Here is a 13,778-nt window from a genome sequence, read left to right on the forward strand (position 1 = left end):
AAGAGAAAATCAACATATGAGAAAAAAGGAAAACAGAGAGTCATGTCCCACATGCCAAAGGAGTAGAGTTAAAAAGAAAAAAAAAAAGGAACTATCAGTGGCACCTGCCCAAGGGAAGTTGCATAGGGATAGAAAAGACTACTGAATTTATAAACTTGGATTAGATTCTGAATGAAGTTCGTTCTCTCTAGACTAGACAGACCTTTTAAAAAAAAACCTTCATTCAAAAAAATTAAAAATCCTCCACTCAGAAATTCACATATTCTAATACTTCAGTAAAACAACCTGGTATAATGGAAAAAACAAGAACTCTGTCAGACAGATCTGAATCCAGGCTCCACCATTTAGTAGCTGGTTGACAGTTAGCCTATGTATCTCTGAGCATAGGAGTTGATCAGATATAGAAAGAAGCTAATCATATCGATATAAAAAGAAAATATATCCCTTGAATTGTTATCAAGAATAAAAGAGACACTGCATGACACGCTTATGGAAGCAGCAATCCTGTGGCTATAAATACTGTTTATATGTTGATGATGCCCAAATGCATAAAATTCAGCAGTCCTTACTTCTCCCCTGAAACCCAGTTCTGCTTTCTTGAAGTGTTCATTTAGATGCCTAAAATGTATCTCAAAGTTAACATCTCCCAAACAGAAGTCTGGATTCCTGCCACTATGCCCCCCAACTTGCTCTTCCCCATCACCATGCCCCCCAACTTGCTCTTCCCCATCGCAACTAAAATTCTAGGAAGTATCATTGATTCCCTTCTTTGCCAAGCCCCCTATATCCAGTCTATTAGCAAATTCTGTATTGTATGCTTCCAAAACTTTCCCCAAATCCATCTATTTTTTTTCATCTCCACTGCTACTACGTTAATAGAAGCCACAACCATCTCTCACCTGAATGACTGTCATAGTCTTTTAACCTTCTTAGTTTCATTCTTGCTGTGTAAAAATCTGTTTTCTATACAGCGATCCTACTGGTCTTAAAAAAAAAAAGGCCACAGAAGTCCTCTGCTTACAGCTTTCAAATGGCTCCCCTGGCAATAAAAATATACTCTAAACACTTTACCATGATTTACTTCATCTCCTACCATTCTGTCTCTTTTTACTAGATACCTACCATTCTCACCTATTTCTATTTCTCAAACATGGCAAACTCCTATCTGCCTTAGGTCTGGCATTTACCCAGAGTGAGTGAAAGCCCAAGAAGTTGTCTTTTAATGACTTACAATAGGTATAACGAGTACAACTAATTGAGGGAGTAAATATTTTTCACTCACTTTAACTAAATGCCCTTGTATTGGGTTGGCCAAAAGGTTCGTTCAGTTTTTTCCATAAGATGGCTCTAGTAGCACTTAGTTGTCTTTAATTTCATTGAAAAAATTTTGTTAGATTGCACATGACAGCTGTCACATCAGCGTGCATTTAAAAAAAGACATCAAAATAGGTGAATTTTTTTGTAGCCATTTTAACATTGAAGATGGAAGGAAAAAGGCAACATTTTCGGCATATTATTTCAAGAAGGTAAAAACGCAACTGAAACGCAAAAAAAGATTTGTGCAGTGTACGGAGAAGGTACTGTGAGTGATTGAACATGTCAAAAGTGGTTTGCAAAGTTTCGTGCTGGAGATTTCTCACTGGATGATGCTCCACGGGCAGGTAGACCCGTTGAAGTTGATAGCGATCAAATTGAGACATTAATTGAGAACAATCAGTGTTGTACCACGGGGGAGATAGCCAACATACTCCAAATATCCAAACCAAGCGTTGAAAATCATTTGCACCCACCTGGTTATGTTCATCACTTTGATGGTTGGGTTCCACCTAAGTTAAGTGAAAAAAAGCTTCTTGACCATATTTCCGCATGTGATTCTCTACTTAAACGTAATGAAAACGTTCCGTTTTAAAACAAATTGTGACAGGCAATGAAAAGTGGATACTGTACAAGAGCGTGGAACAGAAGAGATTGTGAGGCAAGTGAAATGAACCACCACCAATCACACCAAAGGCCGGTCTTCATCCAATGAAGGTGATGTTGTGTGTATGGTGGGATTGGAAGGGAGTCCTCTATTATGAGCTCCTTCCAGAAAACCAAATGATTAATTCCAAGAAGTACTGCTCCCAGTTAGACCAACTGAAATCAGCACTAGACAAAAAGCATTCGGAATTAGTCAACAGAAAATGCATAACCTTCCATCAGGATAACGCAAGACTGCATGTTTCTTTGATCACCAGGCAAAAACTTAGCTTGGCTGGGAAGTTCTCATTCATCTGCCATATTCACCAGACATTGCACCTTCAGATTTCCATTTATTTTGGTCTTTACAAAATTCTCTTAATGGAAAAAATTTCAATTCCCTGGAAGACCATAAAAGGCACCTGGAACAGTTCTTTGTTCAAAAAGATAAAAAGTATTGGGAAGATGAAATTATGAAGTTGCCTGAAAAATGGCAGAAGGTAGTGGAACAAAAGGGTGAATACTTTGTTCAATAAAAGTCTTGGTGAAAATGAAAAATGTGTTTTTTATTTTTACTTAAAAAACCGAAGGCACTTTTTGGCCAACTCAATAGCTGGCTATTGTTGTCTGTCAGGCAATAAACCATATGACATAAGGTTAAAAGAGGTCAATATCAGAGTTCTTGAGCTGGAAACTAGAATAATTTCATTTTAGACTTAGAAGGAACTTATGATTCTTTAGAACAGTATTTGTCAAACTTTTTTGCCTACATCTTATATTAAGGAATACACTTTATATCTCACTGTGCATACAGATATTTAAAACTGAAACAAAATTTGCAAATAAGACTTTTACTGTGTCTTGTTCTTTATATTTTGTATTCAAATTGAGTCAATTCCATTTTATTTTATAAAAATATTAGTTGTGACCCACAAATGGGGTAATGACCCATATTTTGAAAAACACTAATGAACATTGTATGCATTTCCTAATATGAGGCCCTGAAATGAAATTATTTGCTCAAGTTCTTGCTACTAGTAGGTAAAAAAGATGGGAAATTCATAGGGTGGAGATGAGATGTTTAGTTCATAGGTGAAAGATGAAATATTTACAGGAAAAATGTTTGTCAACAGTAGTACTCTCTGAAGCGAGGACAGTGACTGTTCATATTTTACAACATTTCAGATGTCCAGTAAAATTTGCTTTCCTCAGACACTCAGGAAAAAACTGGCATGTCAGTGACAAAACTTCTGTATTCTTCTTTAACATTTTTTAATGTAATTATAAAGTAAATTTAAAAATACCTTCTATAGATAAAACCATAACCTTGGCAACATAAACATCAAGCATACTTTCTGTAAATCCACCTTTACAAATGTTCACAAAGTTTTACCTCTCACCTTCTCATTCTTTTGAAAAAGAAGAGTTTTCATTCACACACATTAAAAATATTTAATCCACTTTATCTGATTGAACAACTGCCCAATATTGGTGACAAATATCAGGAAACTATCCCAGCAGCCAAATAGTAGATTATGCCCTGTCCAACACCATGGGAAGTACTATTTCATTAATGATCTCAGCAGCAGAATGAAAAAGGCACATGAATGTGATCTATTATATGCTTTTTTAAATGTGAAGCTATTTTATGATTTCCATTTTTTGTCCTACAAAATCATGTTTGAATAGTTAGAATAACAATACATCAGAATGAATTAGGGTCAAAAATGAATAACTTTGAGTAATCCCACATTTTCTTTGAGATGGGATAAGCTTTGATTATTTATCAAGCCAGATTGGCCCACAAAGCGCTTTAGAATGCTTCTTTTTTATGGTCATGGTTTACTTAATTAATGTCTTCAGACATTATGAAAGACTAAAGCAACTTCTTAAATTTAATAAGCCTTATGGCTTTTATAAAATGGACATTATTTAACAGGACAAAGCATAATACCATGTTAATTGATTTTTGCAGTATTCAATATAGTCATCAAATCATTTATTTAGAATCTACTGGCTGCTTTGTTCTGTCTTAATCATAGTGAATTCAAATATCCTACATTATATAGCACAGTTTATAACCTCAATTTACTACTTTGACAATTATCCATCAAAATAAATTGGTCTACTACAACTCTCATATAAAATTCATCATAGCTTTTAAATCATGTTATTGTTTCTAATTAGTGAATCATAACTATAATCCCTTTGTGTTTAAGGGAAAATATTACTTATTTCATCTTCATTCCTTCCATGTCAATATATTTTTACTGTGACACGTTCACATTTGGAAGGAAGTTTTCCTTAGAGTTTTATTTACCAAAAGCCAGATTAATATAGAGTTGTTTTAGGAACCTTATGAACATTGTTTTTTATTACATTTTTAAAAGGTTCTGTAATTTAATACATTCCCACGAAACCCAAGAGCCTCTGCCTCTGTTACTGGCACAACCATAGCATTTAGGCACTTCTAGTTCTTTCAAGTCTGCCATCATTTGCAATATATATGTTATAAAATGTGCCAGCCATTCATCTCACATCCAATTATATTATTGTAAAAAGCAAAGGAAAGTCTCTGGGAAAGATTTCCAGTGAAATCACTTAGGTCCTTTCACAGTAGAATTCACAAACTGATAATTACTCCCCTGTGCCATAGTTGTAAGAATGAAGAGGAAAGTACATCCAGAAAGAGTACACCCAGAATTTCTCCTAGATGGGCAATAAATTAAAGCTATTTCTTTTTAAGATTTATAACCATACTTAAAAGTCCACTTTTTCAAACAATATTTATTTAATTTCCCCAAAGTGCATTTTCTGTTCAGATACACACATACATCTGTGCAAATGTAACAGTCCTTTTGCAAAAATGTGTTTTTGTAAACATCCCTTTTGGGTACCAAACATCTGGGAGTCTCTATGTACTATTACTGTGACTTGAAGGTCTCTGGAGCTCATCCAGACTCCATTTTCTGCAATAGAACTATAACTGAATTCTTTACTTGAAAAACGTTCTTAAGAGTATTTATTCACAATAAACGAAACTCACACAAAAATATACTGAATGTTAACTTGTGCATTTATTATTACATATTATTCTGTTGCAGATGTAATTTTCATTCTTCAACTATCCCTCTCTATGGTGGTTTGATTTGCTCAGACCTGTTGTTCTGAGGTATATTACCCTTGCCACCAGGCCACAAGGTCATCTTTACTGGTCATCTTTTTCTTTGTAAGGTCATGCTGACCACTCTTGGCTAAAGGTGGCTTAAAAGCCAATAACTGCTCTTGGCTAAAGTTGCCTTAAAGACCAATAATATGGCCACACTGGGCATAATGTGGCCATATTATCCTTCAGATGATAAATCATGTGCTTTTTTACATATAGGAGGGCTTATTTAATCAAACCTCATGGATTTATTTGGGAAAGAGACTGGTTTCCTGGCAGAATGTCTCTAAGAAAACTGCCCACCCCCTAAATCCATTACACCAACCACATCCAGCACCCCCACGAAGAAACAGCATAATATCAACTTTTTGAAAACTTTATGTACCATAATTTAAAATTGTACTGGGGATTTTTTATCTTAAAACTATGAAGTAAGGAATAATATAGGTATGCTGCAAAAGCTGCCATTTGGTTCAGATTGCTGCCACCTCACTAGAAATGCTTTCAGCATTATAATGTTTTAGCTTCATCTGCTCATGATGTTTCTATTATTATTTCTTTTGCATCTTTTGATAAAGGGCTTGAACATTTGTCATGTGGGTGGCGTGGGAGCAGGGACAGGCAGAGGGGGAGTGATTTCAGTTGATGTAATTTTTCTAGCAATAGCAAGATTATGGAATATTAAACATAACCTCAATCTAACCATCAGAAAACATCAATCAAACCCAAACTGGGAGCCATTCTACAAAAATAACTGACCAGAGTTCAGGCTTTTTGAGCACTAGCTCTCCTGAATTCCTCGCTTGGCTCCCTATAATAAACACTACACTTACCTTCACCACAATTCACTGTCATTAGACTGGCTTTACTGCACGTGGCTGAGCAGACCCAAGTTTGGTTCAGTAACAAGAGGACTTAGTAATGCAATCAGTCAACTTCCCAGTGATGGGAGGAAAAGAGTTGGCATCAGCAGTTGATAGCGATTCATTCAAGATGGCAGAGTAGCAGAATGTGCACTCACTCCCTCTTGCGAGAACACCGGAATCACAACTAACTGCTGAACAGTCATCAACAGGAAGACACTGGAACTCACCAAAAAAGGTACCCCACATCCAAAGACAACGGAGAAGCCACAATGAGACGGTACGAGGGGGCGCAATCACAATAAAATCAAATCCCATAACTGCTGGGTGGGTGACTCACAAACTGGAGAACAATTATACCACAGAAGTCCACCCACTGGTGTGAAGGTTCTGAGCCCCACATCAGGCTTCCCAACCTGTGGGTCCGGCAATGGGAGGAGGAATTCCCAGAGAATCAGACTTTGAAGGATAGCAGGAATTTATTGCAGTACTTCTACAGGACTGGGGGAAACAGAGACTCCAAACTTGGAGGGCACACACAAAGTAGTGTGCGCAACAGGACCCAGAGGGAAGGAGCAGGGACCCCATAGGAGATTCAACCAGACCTACCTGCTAGTGTTGGAGGGTCTCCTGCAGAGGCCGTGGGGGGTGGGTGCTGTGGCTCACCATGGGGAAAAGGACACTGGCAGCAGAAGTTCTGGGAAGTACTCCTTGGCATGAGCCTTCCAAGAGTCTGCCACTAGTCCCACCAAAGAGCCTGTAGCCTCCAGTACTGGGTCACCTCAGCCCAAACAACCAACAGGGAGGGAACTCAGCAGACAAGTGGATGAAAGTTTTACTGAGCTCTGCCCACCAGAGCAACACCGAGCTTTACCCACCACCAGTCCCTCCCATCAGGAAGCTTGCACAAGCCTCTTAGATAGCCTCATCCACCAGAGGGCAGACAGCGCATACAAGAAGAACTACAATCCTGCAGCCTGTGGAACGAAAACCACATTCTCAGAAAGATAGACAAAATGAAAAGGCAGAAGACTATGTACCAGATGAAGGAACAAGAAAAAACCCCAGAAAAATGAAGACAGGCAACCTTCCAGAAAAAGAATTCAGAATAATGATAGTGAAGATGATCCAGGACCTCGGAAAAAGAATGGAGGCAAAGATCAAGAAGATGTAACAAATGTTTAATAAAGACCTACAAAAATTAAAGAACAAACACCTGGAAGAATTGAAGAACAAACAGAGATGAACAATACAATAACTGAAATGAAAAATACACTAGAAGGAATCAATAGCAGAGTAGCTGAGGCAGAGAAATGGATAAGTGACCTGGAAGACAGAATGGTGGAATTCACTGCAGTGGAACAGAATAAAGAAAAAAGAAATGAAGACAGCCTAAGAGACCTCTGGGACAACATCAAATGCACCAATAATCACATTATAGGGGTCCCAGAAGGAGACGAGAGAGAGAAAGGACCCAAGAAAATATTTGAAGAGATTACAGTCAGAAACTTCACTAATATGGGGAAGAATATAACCACCCAAGTCCAGGAAGCACAGAGAGTCCCAGACAGGATAAAACCAAGGAGAAACACGCCAAGACTCATAGTAATCAAACTGACAAAAATTAAAGACAAAGAAAAATTATTAAAAGCAACAAGGGAAAAATGACAAATAACATACAAGGGAACTCCCATAAGGTTAACAGCTGATTTCTCAGCAGAAACTCTACAAGCCAGAAAGGAGTGGCACAATATATTTAAACTGATGAAAAGGAAGAACCTACAACCAAGATTACTCTACCCGGCAAGGATCTCACTCAGATTCGACAGAGAAATCAAAAGCTTTACAGACAAGCAAAAGCTAAGAGAATTCAGCACCACCAAACTAGCTCTACAACAAATACTAAAGGAACTTCTCTAAGTGGGAAACACAAGAGAAGAAAAGGACCTACAGAAACAAACCCAAAACCATTAAGAAAATGGTCATAGGAACATACATATCGATAATTACCTTAAACGTGAATGGATTAAATGCCCCAAACAAAAGACACAGGCTTGCTGAATGGATACAAAAACAAGATCCATATATATTCTGTCTACAAGAGACCCACTTCAGACCTAGGGACACATACAGACTGAAAGTGAGGGGATGGAAAAAGATATTCCATGCAAATGGAAATCAAAAGAAAGCTGGAGTAGCAATACTCATTTCAGATAAAATAGACTTTAAAATAAAGAATGTTACAAGAGACAACGAAGGACACTACATAATGATCAAGGGATCAATCCAAGAAGAAGATACAACAATTATAAATATATATGCACCCAACACAGGAGCACCTCAATACATAAGGCAAATGCTAACAGCTATAAAAGAGGAAACTGACAGTAACACAATAATAGTGGGGGACTTTACACCTCGCTTACACCAACGGACAGATCATCCAGAGAGAAAATTAATAAGGAAACACAAGCTTTAAGTGACACAATAGACCAGATAGATTTAATTGATATTTATAGAACATTCCATCCAAAAACAGCAGATTTCACTTTCTTCTTAACTGCACACAGAACATTCTCCAGGATAGATCACATCTTGGGTCATAAATCAAGCCTTGGTAAATTTAAGAAATTGAAATCATATCAAGCATCTTTTCAAACCACAACACTATGAGATTAGAAATAAATTACAAGGGGAAAAATGTAAACAACGAAAACACATGGAGGCTAAACAATACATTACTAAATAACTAAGAGATCACTGAGAAAATCAGAAAATACCTACAGACAAATGACAATGAAAACACAACCATCCAAATCCTATGGGATGCAGGCAAAGCTACTTTAAGAGGGAAGTTTATACCAATATAATCCTACCTCAAGAAACAAGAAAAATCTCAAATAAACAATCTAACCTTACACCTAAAGGAACTAGAGAAAGAAGAACAAACAAAACCCAAAGTTAGTAGAAGAAAATAAATCATAAAGATAAGAGCAGAAATAAATGAAATAGAAATAAAATAGCAAAGAACAATAAACTAAAAGCTGGTTCTTTGAGAACATAAACAAAATTGATAAACCTTTAGCCAGACTCATCAAGAAAAATAGGGAGAGGACTCAAATCAATAAAATTAGAAATGAAAAAGGAGAAGTTACAACAGACACCGCAGAAATAGAAAACATCCTAAAGGACTACTACAAGCAACTCTATGCCAATAAAATGGACAACCTGGAAGAAATGGACAAATTCATAGAAAGGTATAACCTTCCAAGACTGAACCAGGAAAAAATAGAAAATATGAACAGACTGATCACAAGTAATGACATTGAAACTGTAATTAAAAATCTTCCAACCAACAAAAGTCCAAGGCCAGATGGCTTCACAGGTGAATTCTATCAAATATTTAGAGAAGAGCTAACACCACCCTTCTCAAATTCTTCCAAAAAATTGCAGAGGAAGGAAAACTCCCAAACTCATTTTACGAGGCCACCATCACCCTGATACCAAAACCAAACAAAGATACTACAAAAGTAGAAAATTACGGACCAATATATCTGATGAATATAGATGCAAAAATCCTCAACAAAATACTAGCAAACAGAATCCAACAGCACATTAAAAGGATCATACACCATGATCAAGTGGGATTTATCCCAGGGATGCAAGGATTCTTCAATATATGCAAATCAATCAATGTGATACACCATATTAAAAAAGTGAAGAATAAAAACCATATAATCATCTCGATAGATGCAGAAAAAGCTTTTGACAAAATTCAACACCCATTAATGATAAAAACTCTCCAAAAAGTGGGCATAGAGGGAAACTACTTCAACATAATAAAGGCCATATATGACAAACCCACAGCAAACATCATTCTCAATGGTGAAAAACTGAAAGCATTTCCTCTAAGATCAGGAACAAGACAAGGATGTCCATTCTCACCACTGTTTTTCAACATAGTTTTTGAAGTCCTAGCTATGGCAATCAGAGAAGAAAAAGAAATAAAAGGAATACAAATTGGAAAAGAAGAAGTAAAACTGTCACTGTTTGCAGATACAAGATACTATACATAGATAATCCTAAAGATGCCACCAGAAAACTGCTAGAGCTTATCAATGAATTTGGTAAAGTAGCAGGATACAAAATGAATGCACAGAAATTTCTTGCATTCCTATACACTAACAATGAAAGATCAGAAAGAGAAATTAAGGAAACAATCCCATTCACCACTGCAACAAAAAGAATAAAATGCCTAGGAATAAACCTACCTAAGGATGTAAAAGACCTGTACTCAGAAAACTGTAAGACACTGATGAAAGAAATCAAAGATGACACAAACAGATGGAGAGATGCACCATGTTCTTGGATTAGAAGAATCAATTTTGTGAAAATGACTATACTACCCAAAGCAATCTACATATTCAATGCAATCCCTATCAAATTACCAATGGCATTTTAAAAAATTTCTTTAATTTAATTTAATTTTTTTTTTAAACAGCAGGTTCTTATTAGTCATCCATTTTATACACATCATTGTATACATGTCAATCCCAATCGCCCAATTCATCACACCACTATCCCCACCCCACTGCGGCTTTCCCCTCTTGGTGTCCATACGTTTGTTCTCTACATCTGTGTCTCAACTTCCAACTTCTGCCCTGCAAACTGGTTCATCTGTACCATTTTTCTAGGTTCCACATACATGCGTTAATATACGATATTTGTTTTTCTCTTTCTGAATTACTTCACTCTGTATGACAGTCTCTAGATCCATCCACGTCTCAACAAATGACGCAATTTCGTTCCTTTTTATGGCTGAGTAATATTCCGTTGTATATATGTACCACCTCTTCTTTATCCATTCGTCTGTCATCGTGCATTTAGGTTGCTTCCATGACCTGGCTATTGTAAATAGTGCTGCAATGAACATTGGGGTGCATGCGTCTTTTTGAATTATGGTTTTCTCTGGGTATATGCCCAGTAGTGCAATTGCTGGATCATATGGTAATTCTATTTTTAGTTTTTTAAGGAACCTCCATACTGTTCTCCATAGTGGCTGTATCAATTTACATTCCCACCAACAGTGCAAGAGGGTTCCCTTTTCTCCACACCCTCTCCAGTATTTGTTGTTTGTAGATTTTCTGATGATGCCCATTCTAACTGGTGTGAGGTGATACCTCATTGTAGTTTTGATTTGCATTTCTCTAATAATTAGTGACGTTGAGCAACTTTTCATGTGCTTTGTGGCTGTCTGTATGTCTTCTTTGGAGAAATCTCTATTTAGGTCTTCTGCCCATTCTTGGATTGGGCTGTTTGTTTTTTTAATATTGAGCTGCATGAGCTGTTTATATATTTTGGAGATTAATCCTTTGTCCGTTGATCGTTGATTCGTTTGCCAATACTTTCTCCCATTCCGAGGGTTCTCTTTTCGTGTTGTTTATGGTTTCCTTTGCTGTGCAAAAGCTTTGAAGTTTCATTAGGTCCCATTTGTTTATTTTTGTTTTTATTTCCATTGCTCAAGGAGGTGGATCAAAAAAGATCTTGCTGTGATTTATGTCAAAGAGTGTTCTTCCTATGTTTTCTAAGAGTTTTATAGTGTCTGGTCTTACATTTAGGTCTCGAATCCATTTTGAGTTCATTTTTGTGTATGGTGTTACGGAGTGTTCTAATTTCATTCTTCTACGTGTGGATGTCCAGTTTTCCCAGCACCACTTATTGAAGAGACTATCTTTTCTCCATTGTATATCCTTGCCTCCTTTGTCATAGATTAGTTGACCATAGGTGCGTGGGTTTATCTCTGGGCTTTCTATCTTGTTCCATTGATCTATGTTTCTGTTTTTGTGCCAGTACCATATTGTCTTGATTCCTGTAGTTTTGTAGTATACTCTGAAGTCAGGGAATCTGAGTCCTCCCACTCCGTTTTTTTCCCTCAAGATTGCTTTGGCTATTCGGGATCTTTTGTGTCTCCACACAAATTTTAAGATTTTTTGTTCTAATTCCGTAAAAAATGCCATTGGTAATTTGATAAGGATTTCATTGAATCTGTAGATTGCTTGGGGTAGTATAGTCATTTCCACAGTATTGATTCTTCCAATCCAAGAACGTGGTGTATCTCTCCATCTGTTGGTACCATCTTTAATTTCTTTCATCAGTGTCTTATAGTTTTCTGCATACAGATCTTTTGTCTCCCTAGGTAGGTTTATTCCTAGGTATTTTATTCTTTTTCTTGCAATGGTAAATGAGAGTGTTTCCTTAATTTCTCTTTCAGATTTTTCATTATTAGTGTATAGGAATGCAAGAGATTTCTGTGCATTAATTTTGTATCCTGCAACTTTACCAAATTCATTGATTAGCTCTAGCAGTTTTCTGGTCGCATCTTTAGGATTCTCGATGTATAATATCATGTCATCTGCAAACAGTGACAGTTTTACTTCTTCTTTTCCAGTTTGGATTCCTTTTATTTCTTTTTCTTCTCTGATTGCCGTGGCTAGGACTTCCAAAACTATGTTGAATAATAGTGGTGAGAGTGGACATCTTTGTCTTGTTCCTGATCTTAGAGGAAATGCTTTCAGTTTTTCACCATTGAGAATGATGTTTGCTGTGGGTTTGTCATATATGGCCTTTATTATGTTGAGGTAGGTTCCCTCTATGCCCACTTTCTGGAGAGTTTTTATCATAAATGGGTGTTGAATTTTGTCAAAAGCTTTTTCTGCATCTATTGAGATGATCATATGGTTTTTATTCTTCAATTTGTTAATATGGTGTGTCACACTGTTTGATTTGCATATATTGAAGAATCCTTGCATCCCTGGGATAAATCCCACTTGATCATGGTGTATGATCCTTTTAATGTGTTGTTGGACTCTGTTTGCTAGTATTTTGTTGAGGATTTTTGCATCTATATTCATCAGTGATATTGGTCTGTAATTTTCTTTGTTTGTAGTGTCTTTGTCTGGTTTTAGTATCAAGGTGATGGTGGCCTCATAGAATGAGTTTGGGAGTGTTCCTTCCTCTGCAATTTTTTGGAAGAGTTTGAGAAGGATGGGTGTTAGCTGTTCTCTAAATGTTTGATAGAATTCACCTGTGAAGCCATCTGGTCCTGGACTTTTGTTTGTTGGAAGATTTTTAATCACAGTTTCAATTTCATTACTTGCGATTGGTCTGTTCATATTTTCTATTTCTTCCTGGTTCAGTCTTGGATCTCTTAGGATGCTTTGTATTTCTGGAGTGCCTGTTGTAACTTCTCCTTTTTCATTTCTAATTTTTTTGATTTGAGTCCTCTCCCTCTTTTTCTTGATGAGTCTGGCTATCATCAAATTTTATCAGTTTTGTTTATCTTCTCAAAGAACCAGCTTTTAGTTTTATTAATCTTTGCTATTGTTTTCTTTGTTTCTATTTCATTTATTTCTGCTCTAATCTTTATGATTTCTTTCCTTCTGCTAAGTTTGGGTTTTGTTTGTTCTTCTTTCTCTAGTTCCTTTATGTGTAAGGTTAGATTGTTTATTTGAGATTTTTCTTGTTTCTTGAGGTAGGCTGGTACAGCCATGAACTTCCCGCTTAGAAGTGCTTTTGCTGCATCCCATAGGTTTTGGATCATCGTGTTTTCATTGTCATTTGTCTCGGTATTTTTGGATTTCCTCTTTGATTTTTTCAGTGATCTCTTGGTTATTTAGTAACGTATTGTTTAGCCTCCATGTGCTTGTGTTTTTTACGTTTTTTTCCCTGTAATTCATTTCTAATCTCATAGCGTTGTGGTCAGAAAAGATGCTTGATATGATTTCGATTTT

This window comes from Balaenoptera acutorostrata, chromosome 17, assembly GCF_949987535.1.
Source record: "Balaenoptera acutorostrata chromosome 17, mBalAcu1.1, whole genome shotgun sequence".
In the NCBI taxonomy this organism is placed as follows: Eukaryota; Metazoa; Chordata; class Mammalia; order Artiodactyla; family Balaenopteridae; genus Balaenoptera; species Balaenoptera acutorostrata.